The following is a 7,167-nucleotide window of genomic DNA, read 5'->3' on the forward strand; positions in this document are numbered from 1 at the left end:
GAAGAATAATTGCATCATTCAAGCGGGAGTCTGCACGTAGTCTATGGAGATGATGGTGCCATCAAGACCGTCCGTCGTCAAGCGATTTATTAGAGCTAATGATTCTGAATGGGAAACAATTGCGTTTTGATGGGAGCAAAATTTGACATATGATTTATAAGTTGGTTGGGTTGGGACGAGAGAAGTGGAACTTTTAGCAAAATACATACTGGTTGAAGCTAGGGTTTATTTCTAATTGCCGTCGTAGTAAGTAAAGCCATTCCAAGTTTCATGGATGGATTTAATGAATACTTCAAAAGTTCTAGTGCTGATTTGACTAAAACACACTGACTGAACTTTGAAATCACTGAAAAGCGATTATTGTAGCATATTATTGATGTTACGGAACTAACTTTATTTCCGAAATTCGTCGCACCGTTTTAAAATCCGTCCATCAAAATTGTTCATCGTCCGAACTAAAAATCACAACAATGTTTACGAAGCTAACGCACATGTATTTGTGTAGGACGGCATGGCAAATGTTATACTACAAAATTTCTGCAGGTCAGGCAAGTTTTCCTGGCTGTAAAATAATGACAATACCTTGCGTGAGTTATTTTCATTTATAAATGACGGAAATTAAAACGATTAGTCGACATTTTCTTCTTCGTCGCACAAAAAAACGTAGGAAATTTGGCAGGTAGAACTTCTTTAATGATAAAAAGCATTTAAATAGCTCTCAGCTCACATTGATTGATCGCGTATGATAGACAACAAACTAATTTACTTCCTTCGAGAGGCAAACCTATTTGATTAAATTTAACACAAATTGTAACTATAATTCAGAGTGGCGAATGAACTTCCAGGTTTAAAACCACTCTCTAATAAAAATCAATACCAACCAACCAACAACAAACTAAAATATTAGGGAATAACTAGTTTTGCATTGTGTGTCGTAAAAATGCTGATATTTTTAATGATTTGTGTTGGATAGGACGGGAATAGGCAATTACGACGAAGCAGCAACATACCCTACTCAGAATCGTCTAAAAGTGAACAAACCCAGTTTCTATTGTTTCGAACCAAAAAATTGGTACGAGTAAACCAAAAGCTTTTAGTAACAGTAAATTGATTAATATTAGATGATGTAATGCTTCAAAGTTTAATATTCGTGAAAATTATATGACAGCGAATACAACGCAATGAAATTGTTTATTATGTGCAACGATCCTATTGTTGGTAGGACATTTTAATAAGTCCCGAATGCGCACAAATACTTTTGCTTGCGGGTCAGCCCAATGCTTTTAACAACATTAATGTAAAAATTACATAATGATCAAATATGTATCTACTGTTAGTGACATATGTACATACATACAAAAAAGAATAAAAATCATCTATTAAATTTTATTGCTATTTAGAGTTTTACAACATGTTTGTAGTCTCCGCTCATGGTTGAGATTCTATTGAATCGCTCAGTATTTTTTATTGTTGCACCTTCAGCTTAACCTTTACAAAAAGCAATGTAAACAAGTGTTGCTGGCGTATTTGTTAAAGTGGCTCCTCTCATATTCATTTGACCTCGCTGTGGGGTCAACAATAGGTAAACCGAATGTAGTGAATCGTCAAGCAAAACATCCCCTTTCGTTAAGCGTTGGTCTGTTTGCTGGCTGGTAGTTTTCCATCATTACATCTGTGCCTACACCGGTACAACCCCGCAGCCGCTCTGACGCCACCCGGCGACGCTTCGCGTTGGCATTATGGGACGCTACCTGTCTATTTTTTTTCGATGGCACACTGCGACCGATCGACCGACCGACCTCGTGTCTAGTTGTACCGTCGTAGTGCCGTGACGTAACATGCTGTGATCGCACACGTTTGTGTGTCATATGTACGCGAGACAGAGAGATTACATCGATCGCTGAGCGATCGATCGAGTGCCCTCGTTCGAAGCCGCTGAGCTGTCCTCGTCTACCACACCCACCGTCCCCCGGACCGCTCCGTTCTATCTATTCACTCGAAACCTGCACGGTCAAAGGATAAATAGGTGGCAGCAGGGGTTCGTTGTTTATGACCGTCGAAGACGGCGGCGATGAGAAGTGTGAAATGCGGACACTTTCCTTAACCATGGTCATGGATTTCACGCCTGCTTTGCTTCGGATGATGCGAATTTCGAAATCCGTGGTGCTGGCTGATGTTTGGGTCGTGTTGATCACGTTTCGGCAGTGGCTTCTGCCGTCGAGATTCACCTATACGGTGTTATATATGCTGGCTATGTATGAAGTATAAACTGAAAGTATCGAGGTCATTTTAATTGATTTTGCTGTTTGGTTTTAAAAAAGATCCGAAATTATCGTACCTTGCGATTTGATATAACAAGCTTTATTACATGCTTTTAATTGAAATGGTATTATATAAGTTCACAGGAAAACTAGCAGTCATTAACTTTGCGTCGGAAAGCCCAATTTCGGAAGTAGTTTTTCGGCCCAAAAGCGGGATTCTGTTTATGAACATGTAAATACTGCATTCTTCTTGCCAATCTGAACACAGCGAATATATTTTCATAAACAGAATTTTTGTTTCAAACAAAATAACTGCTTTTGAAATTGGCAGAATCGATGACGACTAATTTCACCTTAAGTACAATCACGATTAACATTAAAGCGCAAAAGTTTTGAATGTATTGATGGTCAAACTAACGAAAGCTTGAGCTGTTTTCCATTAACATGGGGATCGGTAAAAATCATTTTTATATCAAAACCTGATAAGAATAATAGGACTATGAAACGACGAAAATTCAACGAATGCATTGTTGAATGGGCTCGTACCATGCTTACTAAAAGAGAAATCAGATCTGAGCGTTCCGATGATAAGGGCAGCGAACGCCGCTGTGTCAGCCTCTCTTCACGACAGCACGATGTCTAATGCGGAGTATAATTTTTTTCAGTTTTTGTCGCACTGCAACAGTTCGTAAACAGATTGATTTCCTGCAAAAAATTCAACAGGAAACAGAACTATCTTTCATCACCATAGATACAATATAATCGACGTAGAAAACAATTTTACTGCCGACTTTATCTACGATCAGACTGAATGACAATTTCTTAGCAAAGAGGACCATTGAAGTCGGGATGAAAAATATCATAGATTGTGCCTTCTCTGTTGGGTCGATTAGTTCATCGTCGTTAACCAAAACTTGTACAATATATCAGGCACGTAACTAAGTTTCCGCACTTTGTTACCAAATAGCTCCAGCATTAAGTGCTATCTAAAATATCATCATACAGCGACGGACAAATAATAAAAGTTCGTCAAATCATTCCAAATTGCCATACTCGTAGGAGAAACAATAAAATCGTTGTTTTTAATTATACGGAGCTCGGTAATTATCGCTATAGAAGAAACTTCAGAACTTCAGAAGTGATCTGAACCTTCTAACAAAAATTGTCCTCTCAAGAAAATAATTTCACGTACTTTCCGCGATGTAGCCTCAACGAGGCTTCGGCATGTGCTGACAGCTATATGTTTCCTGGATTTGGGCCCATAGTTCCTCTTTGTTCTTTGATTTCACAGGACTCACGGATTTTTCAACGATCTGCCATAGGTTCTCTATTGGATTCAGATCAGGCGTCTGTGCCAATCATTGCATAAGATCAATTTTGTTATCTTCAAACCATTTCTTGATCGATCGAGCAGTATGTTTAAAGTAGTATTATCGTGCATAAACTGTCATTATAACGCCATTTACCATTCCGCAAGTGGCGCCATTTGCCATTCCTATTGATACATTATGGATTTTTCCCAGAAAGACCAGTTCCGTATCAGGAGAAATGTTTTTATTGTGTACTAAGGTTTGATAGCAGAATTCAACTCTTGTTGAATCCAATCCAGTAGAGATGTACCTTAGCAAATTTCAGCTGAGCGTAGAAATGCTTCCGCGAAGCATAGGTACTCTTCTTGGACTCCTACCGACGAGCTGCTTCTCAACAAGCCATCCCTGAATTGTTCTGGAACTCACTGGCAAGCTCAGCTGATCCCTTACCGTCTATGTTGCCTTGAACAGATCAATTTTGGACAACCATTTAATGTAGAGTCACACTAAGGTACCACTTACATTGATCACAAAATCTGGTAAAAATCGAGATTGGTCTTGTTATTCTTTTGTTGCACTAAAGTACTAAGTTTTACTGGGATCAACCCACCGGTGCTGATTGTTTTATGTCAAAAATGTGTTTGACAAACAACGTTTGACGAAGAACAGTCCAGAAGTTCCGGAGCTATGGCGGAACATACATTTATAGTCACGTTCCTCGTCCCCCTACATGTCGGTTCTTTCCCAGTCAGCTCCCCCTTCTGTCACGTAGCTAATTATGCATTGGTTTGTTCAATGAAAATCGCTCCAATGAAAACGAAACAAAGGTTTATGTACCATACATTACTCCATGGTGGAACCTCCCTCTTTTCTCAAAGTCAGTAGTACAACTGCAATACCCCCCACCCTCCCCTTTGTCAACCTCCTGAGTTCTGACTCCCTTATACCAAGGAATATGGGTGCTAAGTTTGATGAAGAACAGACACGGTGTTTCGGAATTAAGGTCTCCTCCCTGTTAAACATCACCAAACCCTTCAGTACTAATTTATTTGTGTAGAGGAACGTGGATGCCAAGTTTAGTGAAGAAGAATCGTCCAGGCATTTTGAAGTTATGGACTTCCCCCTATTATGAATCCCCCCCCCCCCCCCGCCCCGCCTTCCCTCTTGTCAACCTTCCAGTGCTGATTCCCTTATATCAAGGAATATGTGGGCCAAGTTTGGTGGAGATCGGTCAAGGCGTTATAGTGGAGTTATAGTGGAACATACATACAAACATACAAACACACTCACGCCCGCTTTTATTTATATAGATTAGCTGAAATATAAATAATAAAATTTAATTAGGAAAAGCTTTCTTTTTTATTTATTTTAAGGTATTATTAGCTGCTGAAACCGAATGAAACCATCACTAAAAAATCGTAAAAAAAACTGTTGCGCAAAAACGGCTACAATACGGATCATGGCAATGGTCAGCCTCATGTTTCCAACCCCGTTAAAACCTGCCTGGGAACACTCAAACGGGAAGTCCTATACTCCACCCACCATATTTTCCAGATATTATGCCGTCCGATATGGTACATGATCCAATTGATCAAAAGTTTCACTCATATGGAGACTGCAAAATATATCTCGACTCGTGGATAGCCAGAATGGATGGACGACGACTTTTACCGTAACGATATTTAACCACTAATGGGATGGAATTGGGAAAAGTTGTTTCTAGCGGTGGGCAAACATTTATTCACAATATGAGATTAAATTTACAAAAAGTAAAAACTACAAGGTATACAGGCCTAAGGGTTGTACGAACGGGTGACGTAGGACTATATCAGATGCAGATCATTAGATCAAAGACTAATGTAAACTGCATTACTGGCATATGTATGTTTATAAGAATCTGTGAGTGCTATTGTTTAAGAGAAAAAGCGAAAGATTCAGATTCAATTCTTCATTGAATGCCATCAATGGTGGCTTTTGGCATATAGAGATATAGAGATATAGAGGTGGCATTGAGATATAGAGATTTCTTTTAAAAATCACTTGTGTGCATCATAAAGGTTGCAATAGTAATCAATGACCAGCCCACAGATTATTATATTAAATATGATTATGCGTAGCTTGACATGTTGCAATAATCTTACTTTAACTCCCTTGTGGCCTTTAAAAGGGCCATTGGTTACAAATAACATTAAAGCCAAAGCACGTTCATCGCAAATATTCGAATGTCCTTCTCTTTTGACATGAATGGCAACAGGCACGTAAGTAAACGGCGTCGATTCACTGTCTTTTGCCTCGAGAAGGTTTTACTAGTTTACTTTCACATCTTACCGCTTGTTACATAGCAGAAAATATGGCACATACGCAAAAATTCCTGTTTTATTTATATGAAAGTCCTTATCCTCCTATCACAGGGGTGAGGGGTCTCAAACCATTATAAAATAAATTCATGCCTCCAAAAACCTCCACATGCAAAATTTGGTTCCTTTTGCTTGATTAGGTCTCGAGTTATGAGGAAATTTGGGTTTCATTTGTATAGGATCCCCTCGTCTTACGCACTCTTTAAAATTGTACTCTTACCCCCCTCCCCCTCCATAAAATTGCTGGTCTTCTTATCTATCTAACGATATATAAATTGTTCAATTTCATTCACTAGTTCCGTAGTTATTAGCATTTGAAATCTTTCATTCAAATGTTACACTTCTATTTTCGTTTTCACAAAGTGCTACCCATTCCCAGTATAGTAAACAAAGACGTAGTCCTACGTCAAAAATTGTTGAAATAAAAACCTAGACCATTTTTTTTTGTATAGACATTATCACTGCGACTAGTATTTTAAACTACACAAATGTTGTACTCCTCACTTCTCTTTTTGCAGTATCGGTATAGAGTATTTATCCTCTCTACAAGGTTTGTTCAAAAAGTATCGTGAACTTCGTGTTTTCTCTAGAATTATTTATTTATTCATGAAAATCTATTTGGTCCCTTCAAAGTAATCCCCATCATACATTATACACTTGTGATGACGTTTTTTCCAATTCTCGAAGCATTTTGAAAAATCATTGTTTGTGATCTTGTTCAGCTCCTTCTTCGTTACTGTCTTTATCTCTTCAATCGTGTCGTAGCGTCATTCTTTCATAGGCCTCTTAAGTTTCGGGAACAAGAAAAAGTCACTTGGCCCCCAAGTCTGGGGAATACGGCGGGTGAGGCATTATTGAAGTGTTATTTTGGCCAAAAATTCGCGCACAAGTAATGTTGCATGAGCATGGGCGTTATCATGGTGCAAAAGCCAATTTTTGTCACATATTCTCGGCCTTCTGAGACATATTGTACCACCGATAAACGTAGCTTTTGTCCAAAGTAGCTTCGCCGTATGCAACAGTCAACATTTGGAATACGTCCGCGCACTTCAAATTGTTTTTTACACAAAATTTTATACAAATTTTTTGATCCATTTTTTGTAATAGACAAAAATCGGTTACAAGCTAAAATACGTCCACGCACAATAGCTATCGAAAACTGATTGAACATTCAAAATGACCGAAATGGTCAACATCAGTGCAGGTAATGAGTACCAACATAACGCCATAAAAGATCGA

Source organism: Sabethes cyaneus, chromosome 2, assembly GCF_943734655.1.
Source record: "Sabethes cyaneus chromosome 2, idSabCyanKW18_F2, whole genome shotgun sequence".
Classification (NCBI taxonomy): Eukaryota; Metazoa; Arthropoda; class Insecta; order Diptera; family Culicidae; genus Sabethes; species Sabethes cyaneus.